The sequence below is a fragment of the Thalassophryne amazonica genome, chromosome 15 (assembly GCF_902500255.1).
Source record: "Thalassophryne amazonica chromosome 15, fThaAma1.1, whole genome shotgun sequence".
NCBI lineage: Eukaryota > Metazoa > Chordata > Actinopteri > Batrachoidiformes > Batrachoididae > Thalassophryne > Thalassophryne amazonica.
In genome coordinates, this window is record NC_047117.1 from 90,332,964 (window position 1) to 90,347,913 (window position 14,950).

Consider the following 14,950-nt stretch of genomic DNA (forward strand, 5'->3'; position numbering starts at 1 on the left):
AGGTCACATGTATCAGACGTCTGATCACGTGTGAAGTCATTAATGGTGTTCACAGAATGAAAGACTTGCTGCCTGTTTTACGTCACGGAAGCGGAGTATTCGGTTACACAGATACGAGCTTCTGAACAGCACAGTCAGCTTTTCATCCATCCATCCATCCATTTTCTTCCACTTTATCCAGAGTCAGGTCGCTTTTCATATTATTAGTATTATTCATTTTTGATTCATTTATAGACTTTTGTATGTTGTTAATGTTAATTGTTGTCCCAGTTATGCTCAAAATATTGAGTTGTTTGTATCTCATTCATGCATTAACACCCCCCCCCCCCCCCCCCCCCCCCCCACACACACACACACACACACACACAGACATGACATGGTGCCATCTGTTGAGTTGGGATGTGATGTCCCCATTTCATTATTGGGTCAACAACAAACTCAAATTTGAATTATTCAAGTTTTCCTTTTCCAGCAAACATATTCCAGCAGATTCATTTTTTTTTTTTAATCGCTCTGTTAATTTCTATAATGTGTGTTGTGGGGTATTTTTCTGTGCCGTTTCATGTCTTTTTCTTTTGATGAAGGCTTTGCTGTATTTCTTGTAGGTGGGCATTTACTGGATTTTGCTCCAAGCTTGGTTCTCTTGCTCTCTGTTGTTGCTGGTTATCATGAGTTTGATTCCCTGAACTCATGGGTTAATTTATTAAAAGATCGCTGCTTTATGTTTGATGGATTTGTTGGTTCCACGTTTGTGTTTGATTTGTGAGATATTTTCTGGTATGACATTTTCTGCTTCTTGGGGAACTGAATTAAATCATGTTATAAGTGGTTAGTACAACAAATAAAGAAAGAAAGAAAATAAACAAAAAATAAAATTACAAAATTGGAAGAGCATCTGTTTGGCGGAAAATTGTATAATTACAATTTGGTAAAGGGATATTCAACGATTAGAAAAAAAATAATAATAAACAAAGGCACTCTTGAGAAAAATTATTTTTTTGAATCTATGCTTTGCTGAGTGAAAAAAAAGTTTTTTTTCCTAACACCGATGCTCTTCCCCCTTTTCTCATTTTAATGTTATAAGTAATGTTTGTGTTTTCTGCTTTGGTCAGTTTTCCTCTCAACATTAATTTTGTTTCAGACAATAAGTTGAAAGTACACAGCTGATATTAGAACTTATTTTCTCATCATTGTCTTGTACTAAAAGCGTTTTTCATCCGGCGATGTTCAAATCCTTTGCTGATCTTGAACTGTATAAATGGTCAAAAAAGAGTTGAACCCACAATCTCAGTGTAGCTAAATTGTCTTTTAATGAGCCAAACATCATGATTTTAACATCCTAGAAATTAAGAGAAATACCCAGACAGGATTTTAACCCACAACCTTTATTCATGTGTATTCCTCAACTTTGTGGTGTTTTTGAGCAGCTGTCTGGCTGGAAAAAGAGGTTTTAAAACCTTTTTCCCTTGAAAATTGATGAATTGTCTTCAGAAACGTTTTTTGTTTTTTCTTTGTTCATCAGTGCTGAAGATAGCTGAATGGAGGATGACCAGAAGATTGTGGGTTGAAATCCCATCAACTGAAAATATGACAACAAAAGGTAGGTCAATGGAAGCTACTCCACAACAAAACTAAAACCACACGTGAGGGGAATAAAATAATTAAACTAAAGTGTTAAAACTCTAATTACATGAAACTGCAAGCTGCACTGCTGCAGTGGTGGGTGTGGTTACTGGGTGGAGCTCATGTTGTGGTGGGTGTGGTTACTGGGTGGAGCTCCTGTTGTGGTGGGTGTGGTTACTGGATGGAGCTGCTGCTGTGGTGGGAGTGGTTACTGGGTGGAGTTACTGTTGTGGTGGGTGTGGTTACTGGGTGGAGCTGTTGCTGTGGTGGGAGTGGTTACTGGGTGGAGTTCCTGTTGTGGTGGGTGTGGTTACTGGGTGGAGCTGTTGCTGTGGTGGGAGTGGTTACTGGGTGGAGTTCCTGTTGTGGTGGGTGTGGTTACTGGGTGGAGCTGCTGCTGTGGTGGGAGTGGTTACTGGGTGGAGTTCCTGTTGTAGTGGGTGTGGTTACTGGGTGGAGCTGTTGCTGTGGTGGGAGTGGTTACTGGGTGGAGTTCCTGTTGTGGTGGGTGTGGTTACTGGGTGGAGCTGCTGCTGTGGTGGGAGTGGTTACTGGGTGGAGTTCCTGTTGTGGTGGGTGTGGTTACTGGGTGGAGCTGCTGCTGTGGTGGGAATGGTTACTGGGTGGAGTTCCTGTTGTGGTGGGAGTGGTTACTGGGTGGAGTTCCTGTTGTGGTGGGTGTGGTTACTGGGTGGAGTTCCTGTTGTGGTGGGTGTGGTTACTGGGTGGATCTGATTTCACAAAGACTTGAACTAAAAACTTTGGAAAACCAAAACTCTTGTCAGTAGTTTGGATTCTGATCTCCTCAAATAATTCACAAGTGGAACAATTACAGAATTTCACTTCACATCCTGAAACATGAGGCTGAAGTGAACGGTTCAAATCCCGTCCATCCTTATATAATGGCATGCGATACAGTGTAATCTGATGCCTGCAAAATGTACCGATAACTAAACATGTAAGTTGCCCTTATAGGGTCGGGGACACAAATGTAAGTTGATTTTTGACTGTCAGCCTGTTTTATTTTAGTCAAACGTTACCTTCACAAATGAATAAACAGTTAGGATCTTGTCACACATTTCAGCAGTTTTTGTCTCCATCTAGCAGGCGAAGTGAGAATTTCAGGAATTCTGATATATTTCCTACTTGTAACCCAAAATTCAGCAAAAAAGAAATGACATTTATAAATGTCAGAAATGCATGATTTTTTTTTTAACCATGCAGACCTTTTATGTCCCAGTATTAATGAATAAAAATTTAGATTTTGAGAGTTTTGCGGCTTTTGAGTTTCAAGATACAAAACTTTGACGGAAGGACTGAATTTCTCCTGACAGGCACTTGTGGTTGTGAATTAGGTTTACTTAGTGGAGGCGACGTGCATGTGGTGTTTTGGTGCGATCCAACAAATCTCACCTATAGGGGGCGATGATGTCGCACGTTGTTGCTGAGAACGTTGTGGAAACTGAAACAAAGTTGGACGTCAGTCTGAGACGGACATAAGGAGGTCGGTGACGTCTGACGATGCGTTTAAAGTGTATCAGACTGTTGTAGTTTGATTTGCTGGGAGGACAGACTGCAGCGGCGGTGGATGTGTCGCGTTTGGAAAAGTTTGAACGCCACAAACTGCGTGTGCCGTTAATGGACCGATATCGACTGAGGAGTCTGAAACCACACGGCGTGTTGGTCTGCTCACAGTGGATCTCATTCTCTGGTGTTCTGGATAAGTGTTGACCCGCGCGCCTCCCCCAGGCCTCCTCTTCTTCTCCTCTTTCCTCTGCCTTTATCCCCCATTTTAGCTATTGATTAGTCAATAATGTGTTTTCAGCAGTAGATTAATGGCACATTATCCTGACAGGGGTGTCTGAGGGGACAGGACGTGAGGGAGGTAGTGTGACACACTGCGCTTTAATTGATACAAGGTTTCTGTGTCTGAGGCACAATGATTCAATAATTAGGGCTTCATTTAGATTGTTTCATAGCTGATACAAATACAACTGGACTCTTTTTAATGATCTTCACAGGGTGAACAGTTCATATTGGGGGGTTCTGTATGAGTCCGTCCAGTGTTAAAACTCAGAAACCGCTCGGTGAGCTTCCCTCATATTTGGTGTGTTGACAGCACTGAACATTTTGTTCAGATAGAAGTGCCTCAGAATTTATTTGAGCTTTTTACTTTGAAGGGAAAATATGTTGGGCTGCATTTTGAGAGTTTTATTTAAAATATATTTTCACTGTCGTCTTCTCTGGAAAGACCTTTGACCAGACACTAGAGTTTGGAAATGAAAGAAAGTGACAAATGATCTCAATTCAGTCTACATGTAGCTTCATTCATTCTTTCATTTTTTTCTGCTGCTTATCCACGTCCGCGTTGCAGTGGTAGAAAATGAATGAATGAAGTTACAAACTTCAAAACCACATATGTTAAAGGAAACAGAGGGAGGATGAGAGGGGGAGAATGAAGAAGTGCCTGTCTCTATGGTGGCCCTAAGGGGTCAACTCACTGCCACATTTATGAAAACATGCCACTTCAGAAAACAGACATTTCCCAACACAAAATGACATTTCACAGAATACAGAAAAGGTTGGACCAAATTCTTGATGGTAATTTAACTGAACCGAAGTCTTTTATCACTTCCTGTTTCTACTTCTCGGCAGTGTACGAATGTGGAACAGTTTTCCCAGTAAGTTTAGAAGACGAAAGTGAAATAATACGAGGGCTGTCCGTAAAGTAACGGTCCTTTTTATTTTTTTCAAAAACTATATGGATTTCATTCATATGTTTTTACGTCAGACATGCTTGAACCCTCGTGCGCATGCGTGAGTTTTTCCACGCCTGTCGGTGACGTCATTCGCCTGTGAGCACTCCTTGTGGGAGGAGTCGTCCAGCCCCTCGTCGGAATTCCTTTGTCTGAGAAGTTGCTGAGAGACTGGCGCTTTGTTTGATCAAAATTTTTTCTAAACCTGTGAGACACATCGAAGTGGACACGGTTCGAAAAATTAAGCTGGTTTTCAGTGAAAATTTTAACAGCTGATAAGAGATTTTGAGGTGATACTGTCGCTTTAAGGACCTTTCACGGTGCGAGACGTCGTGCAGCGCTCTCAGGCGGCGTCATCAGCCTGTTTCAAGCTTAAAACCTCCACATTTCAGGCTCTATTGATCCAGGACGTCGTGAGAGAACAGAGAAGTTTCAGAAGAAGTCGGTTTCAGCATTTTATCCGGATATTCCACTGTTAAAGGAGATTTCTTTAATGAAAGACGTGCGGACGGGTCCGCGCGTCGGGACGCAGCCGACGCGGCGCGGCGACACAGGAAAAACACCTCCGTGTTGATAACCATTTGTTAAAATCCAGTTGGCTTTTGATGGCTTTCAGTGGAGTGAGTATATGAGAAATTGTTTATCAGCTGGAGATGTTCCAACTTGTCCTTAAGGCTTCCAGCAGAGGTGTTTTTCCTGTGACGGAGCGTCGCGGCGGCTGCGAGCCGACGCTGCAATCCGCCCGCACGTCTTTCATTAAAAAAAATCTCCTTTAACAGTGGAATATCCGGATAAAATGCTGAAACCGACTTCTTCTGAAACTTCTCTGTTCTCTCACGACGTCCTGGATCAACAGAGCCTGAAATGTGGAGGTTTTAAGCTTGAAACAGGCTGATGACGCTGCCTGAGAGCGCTGCACGACGTCTCGCACCGTGAAAAGTCCTTAAAGCGACAGAATCACCTCAAAATCTCTCATCAGCTGTTAAAATTTTCACTGAAAACCAGCTTAATTTTTCGAACCGTGTCCACTTCGATGTGTCTCACAGGTTTAGAAAAAATTTTGATCAAACAAAGCGCCAGTCTCTCAGCAACTTCTCAGACAAAGGAATTCCGACGAGGGGCTGGACGACTCCTCCCACAAGGAGTGCTCACAGGCGAATGACGTCACCGACAGGCGTGGAAAAACTCAAGCATGCGCACGAGGGTTCAAGCATGTCTGACGTAAAAACATATGAATGAAATCCATATAGTTTTTGAAAAAAATAAAAAGGACCTATACTTTACGGACAGACCTCGTATGACATTATTTCTACAAAGGATATATATATATATATATATATATATATATATATATATATATATATATATATATATTACAAGCAAGAATTTGGTCTAACTAAATGTCCTTTTTGAAATACATGTTTTAGTGTGTTGGATCTTCAAGGCCACTGTAGATTTTGGTGTCATTCATATTTCTGCAGGGTTGTGTGGAGGCCTGACTGTTGTGAGTTTTATGATGTAAACAAGGTTGGGTAGGATTACTTTGAAAGAATACATGTGGATTACATGTATGTATATACATACTTGTAATCTGATTACAGGACATGTTGTAACATGCCCAGCTCGTCAACCATTCGGAAGATTCAGACGGCTTTCGGTGGCTTTTCAGTCGTGTGACTATCCGAGAAATTGTGGACAAGCTGGACATGTCAGGGCATGTCCTGTGAGACTTCATCACAGAGGTGCTGTTGCTAAGCCATCAGCTTCGTGCCGATGAATTTCGCCGCAACTCTTTTCATGCCCAAATCTTCTGTCACAGTGGAATGTGCCGAAAAAGTGCTGATGTCCACCTCTTCCGCAGTTTCTCGGATAATCACACGACGGTCCCACATCATCACAGCGTTCACTTTGGAAATGATCCGGTCATTTCAGTGTGTTGATGCCGATCGGAGCGCGGCTCGCTCTCCACCGTTGTGCAGCTGTCTTTAAACCGGTTGTACTGCTCCTTAATCTGTGTGATGCCCAGAGGATCGTCACCGAAAGCCGCGTGAATAATCTGAATGGTTTCCACCTGGCTGTCGCCCAGTTTGTGGCAAAATTTGATGCAGTCACACTGCTCCAGTCGTTCCGCCATTTTCCTTGCAAAGAAAAAACGACGAGAGACTCCACCCATCCTCACACAAAGGCTGCTTACAAGCAAATGATGCAACCGACAGATGTGAAAAAAATCACGCATGCGCACGAAGGTTCAAGGTTGGCTCATGCAAGCACACGTGATTCAAATCCATCAGGTTTTTGAAAAAAATAAAAAGGTTGAATACTTTTCTCACAGACCTCGTATTCACACCCACACACACAAAGGGCAGGAAGCAATCCCATGACCTTCTCACTTTGAGGCATCAGTGTCAACCACTAAGCCACCATGCTGCCTACAAACAAACATTTATTTTTAACTCTTGTTGTCTAAATCTGCTGATTTAATTTCAGTCATGTTTATTCCTTTGGGCAAAGGTCCATGGGACTAACACCATCAAGGTTTGTGCATGATACGGCCATCCAATGATTTTCTTAAAAACTGTTTGAATTTTTCAAAAATTTGGTACAGAAAATCCTTAGGGGGCTGTTCAGTCACAGGAAGGAGGACTTTGACTGAATCACTTTGGGGCCTCCAAGACGGCCAAATTTTTGTTTGACATTGTTCAATTTATTGCAGGAAAACTATTCAACTTTTTTCTTGAATTTTGCATAAACATTTATTGGGAGGCCTCAAAAGGGCCAAAAGATGTTTTCTTTAAATCTGCGTATAGATTCCTTGAACCAGTATCTACTTACTTACACAAAGTTTTTCATTCACCTTGAATAATTAATTATCATCACTTTCCCCACGTTTGTACAAAATTATTCTTTCTTTATCCAAATTACTTCAGGGTCTCTTGACCCTATTTTATTTTAACTCTCTGACTGAGTTTTCGTCAAGTTGATTGTAAAAACGATCCAACCTGCTCTTTCTCCCACCGTCCTCAGTATCCTTTGCTTTTATCGGATTTCTTCAAGTCTTCCAGTTTCCTGAAGCGATTCACACTAAGTTGGAGGTTTGGCAGCTAAATGAGTCGATCGATAAGCCATCGAACTGTCTTTAAGTGTGACACGTACAAACATCCTTTCTCAGGTTTCCTCCTAACTAATAGCCTTGTTTACTTGACGGCGTGCTGCGTCATGTCATTTTGGTGTCTGGTTGCCCTGCAGCACGCTGGGATACCTGAGGGAATCCAATCTCAGGTCTTCCACTGACACCGGAAAACGAATCTGCATTTGTCATGAAGTCGACACAAATTCTCATTTTAAGAGCGAAATGCAGTGAGACGGATAACGGGTGCTCGTTTTTCCTCACTGAAGATGTTTTCCTCTATGAAGATGTTACTCTGCCTGAACGCCGCCGACAGAAAGAACTCAGCCAGCGGGCAAAATGACATTTTTGTCCAACATTAATCACGCTGAAGTGTGACTGTGACACAACATAGAAAATATATGAAAATTGGATCAATGTCGATATTCGCCATATAGTGCCGCAGACAACAGAATATTTACAGAGGAATCCTTCAAATCTGGAAAGAAGCACCAAAGTTGGCACAAATACTCCTTAGACATTACTCTTTTGAAAAAACTGAGTAGCCACTTGAATTTTCAGTAGGCGGCCAGGTAGGGGTCAATTGAAGAATTACACAGGGGTCAAAATTGGAAAAATGTTTCAATCATATTGAAAGCTATACCACATTGTTTGTCTGATCACAACAACACCAAAAGGTATAGTTTGGACTGTCTATGACTGAATGTTATGGAGTTATGGGGTAAAAACAGCAAGAATGGTAACAAAGGTCAGCATTAGTTTGTACAGGGGTCAGATGTTAAAGTTGCTCTAAATATTGTAAAATGTGATGCAAATTATTGGTTGAGTTAATAGGGTTTTAAAAAGGAATAGTTTGCACTATGTGGCATGCTTAGTTATCATGTTACAGGGTAACATATGTCACATGTCATAGAATCCAATGGACGTCAACATTGCTCTACCTTTACCTTGCAGACCAAGCATTCAACACAGTCAAAACTATTTCATTTATTACTCCTATTAGTTCAACCAATAATTTGCACCACTTTTTACAAAAATTGGAGCAACTTTAACTTCTAACCCCTGTACAAACTGAAATTGACCTTTGTTACCATTCTTGTTGTTTTTACCCCATAACTCCATAACATTCAGTCATAGATAGTCCAAACTATACCTTTTTTGTATCATTGTGATCAGACAAATAATGTGGTATAGCTTTCAATATGATTGGAGCATTTTTAAATTTTGACCCCTGTATAATTCTTCAATTGACCCCTACCTGGCCGCCTACTGAAAATTCAAGTGGCTACTCAGTTTTTTCAAGAGAGTAATGTCTAAGGAGTATTTGTGCCAACTTTGGTGCTTCTTTCCAGAAATGAACAATTGTTACAGTTATCTGCTCCACTAATAAATATTCAATATAATATTCAAGTTGATTATAATGTTAAGGTTAAAACAACAAGTGACACCCACTGCTTTGTGTAAATAAATAAATAAATAAATAGACTTCCCACAGCTTTTTGACAGAAATTCAAAATGTATCAAAATACAGTTCATGAATCTAACCACATTTTGACACTGTATCAAAGTAATTTTCTGATGTTGCTGCAACATTGGGAGATTGAAGCTGGAACGAAATCAATATTATGTTGATTGATGTCAGAACGTAATACAACCCAAAAAAACAAACAAACAAAACTGTGTTGAAATGTCGCCATGGCGCTGGGCACCTGTTTTGTGAGATCAAAATTAAACCGGTCATCACCGAAACATTTATAAAACATGTGCTTTTCAATGTCATTCTGAAAAACTGTAAGATTATTTAAATTAACGAATAAAACACACAGTAGTTTATACACACACACACACACACACACACACACACACACACACACACACACACACAAGATCTAATACAACAGCTAATCTGATCATATGAGTCTTATATCACCTTTTTAAGATTCTCTGAGTGTTTTTGGTGGATTCCCTCAATGGAGTCATAGGTGCACAGTCATTCAGTTTGAGGACTTGTTTGATTGTTTGACTCTGTGCAGGTTAATCAGAATGTGCCACAATTTCCATTTAGGTGTTGAAAGCAAAAAATGAACTCAACTGTCTGCTATAACAGGACTGAGGTCAGCTGAAGCAACAGATGGCTGCTGCTGATGATATCACATGCAGTATTGTTACCGTTTTATTTAGGAAAGCAATAATCACACTATAATTTCAGCAATTTTGTCTGTTGGTCAAATCTCAAGACTGATTTCAACCAGACTTGGAATGTGGGTGAAGTTCAGCCACAGAATGTACATTAAAAGGTTCATTTTAGTAAAAGTCAAGGTCATTGGAGTTGGATGTAAACATTTTTCCCCCTCACCCACTCCATTTTCCACCAAACTTGGCACACATATGCAGGTGGGTTCTGGAATTGTCCAGGTGAGGTCAATCACTGAGGTCAACGTCCCGTCTATCTGTTGACCTCAGCCTTTATGTGGATGAAGGTCAACCCTGGAATTGTCCTTAAATGGTTCATTTGGACAAATGTCAGGGTCTTTAGGGTCGAAGTCTAGGAATAAAATTTTACATCAACGTTGGATCAAAGTTGGCACACACCTATCGGTGGATTCTGGAATTGCCCTGGCAAAGTCAGGCAGAGGTCAAACACTTGGGTGAAAGTCAAGGGTCAGATTATCACCCGGCAACGAATCATGTTTTGCAGGAAATTCTCCACATCATTTTTATGCTATACCGACCTTGCATCCCTACTGCAGTCCTCATTGTCTTGATGTCTCATGGACTTCATTGAACGTCATAGCAGTATTTTGGACAGTGTTGCATACCAACTGGAAAAGCTGTATGTCGGCGTTGATTTAACACTACAGATGGGTTAAGAATATTTTCATGTCAGTTTGTAAACATGCAGTGAAATAAAGATCACTGGTTACAGGTGAGGTGATAAGTTTAACTACACCTTGGCTAAAAATGTCCAGACTCAATTTATGTGATATCAAACGCATTAAGACAATTGTCAACTTTAATTCCACATAAAGTTACTTAAATATAAAAGTTTCAGTTTTCATTTTGTCAGTCACAAGTTTATATACACCAGGATGAAAATAGCATGGAAGATTCCATAAGAATCCAGTCATAAGTTTAATTAAAGGTAGGATTCTGTGATGAATTGGCATAATTAAGGGCTACCCGAAAAACTTCTGAATTTCGGGTGTAACCCAAAGTGCCTTCTTGCGTTTTGCAGGGTGTTGGTAAACTGTTCTGGGTCTCTACAGGTCTGTTTCCTTTTCAGGAACCATCTGGAAAAGAATCATGGTGCCACAAGCAACTGTACAATTTACTGTACATAAATAGTACACGATCGGGACCATACGGACTTTACATCATTGAGGAAGGACACCCAAATTTACACCAATTACTACCTTTAGAACTTTTGTTCTAAAGGTTGCAATAGGTCAACATGTGAGGTCATCCACCTTTAGAACACTCCATCATCAGGACCTAAAAGGTTATTCACCAAAAACAAAGCCATTCATCCAAAATTAACATGAAAAATGGCTACAAACAAAGTTTATGTCAATTTTGGATTCATTTCTTCTTTCAGGTGTAAGTTGAAAGTCGACACTACGAACACATTTTGATCACTTTCATTCAGCTTCAGAGGCAAAATTACAAAAAAAATTGGACAGTTGACACCTGACTAAACTGTGAAGACACTTGTGGCACCATGAATCTTTCAGAGATGGCTCCAAAGAAGGACTCTGACTAATGCAGATTAAAAAAAAAATTCTCAATGGGTCTTATCTTTAGGGGTTTTTTTTTTTTTTCCTTCTTCTTTTTCTTCCTGTTACCAAATGCAATAAAGCACTTTTTCTACAGGTAAAACCTAAACAGGTTCATTTTATTTTTTTCTCTACCAGAAGGTATCGACAGGTTTGAGCTCACAAATGTCCTCTTGAACAAAATAGAAGTAGACTTAATATCAGGGAGTAGAGTTTTTCCAAACTCCAGGTCAATACATACATTGAAAAATTTTCCAAGTTGAGTGATTCTCTCACCAGATGCTTCATTCAAAATTGAGAATTTATATATTTCTCGACAGTTTTTATATTTATATTTATGCATGTGTGCTTTTTATGTAGTATTGTACTTTTTTATCACACGAATCATTTAATTATGAATTAAATGCAGTTATATATTCCTCAAATAAACTTCAGTTTTTCCAGTTAATTGTTCAGACACTTTTAATATTCACTGTATTGATTTCTGGAATCATTTTTTTTAAAAGTGAGAGCTGACTTGAAGTAAGCAAATCTTTGATCCACTGATAATATGACGGTGAATAGTAGTAGTAGTTACAGATTAATAACAAGTGTGTTTGCGTCATACTAATATTTGACATATTTCCATTTTGCACAAACGGAGAACTGTCTCACCCGTCGTCTTTGGTAATGACCTTTGTCTGATGAGCGTGAGAGGTCATCGGGGGTTAAAGTAAAGCGTGAGCTCACACCGGGGCCCCCGTCTAGTCATGCAGAAAGGAGCTGCAGGAGCCCAAACACTTGATTACTGACGCTCTCCAACACGAACAGCACTTCTCTGCAGCTGATCGAGCTGACCTCAGCTCCACAGGGCCGCAGACCCGTGCACACAAGCTCGCCACACTCATCAACCCTTTCTGACTGATCCTTCCACACTCTTGCTGCCTGCTGCATACTTTCCTGTTCTGTCCATTTTTTTGTTCTTTTTTTTTTCTCGTAATGATGCAGGCTTCAGTGCACAGAGCGCCGTGATGAGCTCTGACAGCTCGAGCAGACTGGGAACCAGGATGTGGTGACAGAATGTAAGCGCGCAGTGGCTGAAACAATTATCACTTTTTTCAATAAGCAGTGAAGTGAATGAGTGCGTGTATGTTTCCTCATAACTGATATATGTACACTGAGGTGGCCTTGAAGTGCGAAACACAAAGGAGCACAAGATAAAACAGTAACAAACTACCAGGGCACTCGGAGTGCAGGCAGTAATCCTCAACAATTATTATGCCAGCCAGCAGAGGGAGCTCTTTAGAATTCCTTTCTCCTTATATCTTGCTGATGTCATAAAGTAGTGTTATACATAAGAGAAAAACCTCTGACAAAGGTACAAAATTTGATAAAAGTAAAGGTCCAGCTCACTGAAAAAAGTGTAATCAGCTCTTCTCTGGCACAAGAAGCATCTCTCAACATAATTTAATCAAAATCTGCACACAAACATGCACCTAGAAGAAGGCACACTTCCACCAAGGTCCAACAGAATTTTCAGCCATAACACTCTCTCATAAATATCATCCCCCTGTTAAGGTTCAAGCATTATTTGATGACAAACTGACTGCAGTGCCAGAAGATGCCCTATCTTGAGCCACTGATGAAAACAGCAAAAGCTTTCCTTAATCTGGATCAGCACCAAAATAAGAAGACAAAAACACATTATTCTGATTATTCCATTAAAGGTGTTGTGTTTGAGGACCTCATTCAAACACTGAAGCACTCTAACAAAATTGAAATTACAAAAATATTAAAATGGAATATATTTGGAATATATTTAGCAAAGATCAATACAAATGAAAACAAATTGGGAAATAGAAAATTCAACAAACATTTTAATGCTGTTTTTATTTATTTGTATTGTTTGTTTGTTTCCACTCACTGTTAATATTTCCATCATTGCATTGTGTTTTTGTTAAATTATTTTTATGTCTTGTGAGATGTTGCTGTTGTTGTTTCCTTTATTGTGTTTTGCACTCCAGGCCTACCATATTTTTTTCAATATTATAGTTCATTATCGTAATCAATTTTCCATCTAAAAATAATTTAATAAAAAAATCACTCATTCTGCAGGCCATAGGTCCAAACCACAGTCTGTGATCTTCAGTTCATATCTTCAATAATTACACTCTCAGCTTCACAACATTTAGCACCATATGGCCACAACATGTCTTCCTAGAACCACCTGGGATTTCGCATACTGAGTTGCTGTGTGAGTTGCTCATTCTTCTGCAACACCACAAATAACAATTCTGCATTTATTTGTTTGATTTTACAATTCCCAGCTGCTGTGTTTCCATAATGAATCAATTTTGGACAAATAAACATTTCCTGTATTCAGACTCTATTTTGCTTTTAACCATTATAGGCTGAGTGATTTAAGGCCAGTGGGATAAGAGTTGGACCATGTCCCAAGAAAAGAGAAAATCTGCTTCATTCATGTCTATTATATGGATGATTTTCATCCTTCTTCTGCATTGTGAGGCCTGTTTGTCTTCAGGATTAAGACCGAATGTACTGAAGGTCAAATGGCAACACAGTCAGTTGACTTTGATCTTCTCACGTGGATTTTCATGTCTTATTTGAGCTTTTGCATTATGTTGCATCAACTTAAACTTGTCCCAAGTTCAAGTTCCACTTTATCATTAGAAAAGGAAATTTTCTATCTTGATCACAGTGTGAATTTAGTTTAACAAAAAATGTCTTTCTGCAATAAACTATATAACTGGAGGTACATACGAGTATAAACTCAATTATAACATTCTGTAAAATCAGAACTTTGTTTAATGTTTCAGTGTGTTGCAACAGCATGAGATAATTTAGAATGATCAGTTTTGCTGATTAAATTTAAGAAAAACTGCAACAATTCAGTATTCATTCACTCACTGTCAACCGCTTACTCCAAATAAAGGTCACAGGGGGTTGGAGCCTGTCCCAGCAGTCACAGGGCATGAGTGGGGGGGTTCACCCTGGACAGGACACCAGTCTGTTGCAGGGTCACATAGAGACAAACACACATTCACACCTATGGACAATTTAAAGTTTCCAGTCCACCTAACCTGCATGTTTTTGGATGTGGGAGGAAGCCGGAGCACCCGGAGGAAACCCACACAAACACGGGGAGAACATGCAAACTCCACACAGAAAGGACACAGGTGGGAATCAGTTCCACAACCTTCTTACTGTGAGGCAACAGTGCTAACCACTAATCCACTGTGCTGCCCCAATTCAGTAATATATGTTCTAATTTAAAGTATGTTTAAAAAAAAAAACAAAAAAAAACACGAATTTTCCTCATTTTTTGGTTTTACAAAGGTCTAACCAAATTAATTTACAAATCCCAAAATTAGTTCTTCTATCCAGGCAGCACAGTGACTTAGTGGTTGGCACTGTTGCCTCACAGCAAGAAGCTCATGGGATCGATTCCCACCTGTGGTCTTTCTGTGTGGAGTTCTCCCTGTGTTTGCGTGGGTTTCCTCCGGGTGCTCCGGCTTCCTCCCACATCCAAAGACATGCAGGTTAGGTGGACTGAAACTTTAAATTGTCTGTAGGTGACCCTGCGACAGACTGGTGTTCTGTCCAGGGTGAGCCCCACCTCATGCCTTGTGACTGCTGGGATGCACATTTTACAAATCATGCAAAAAAATTTG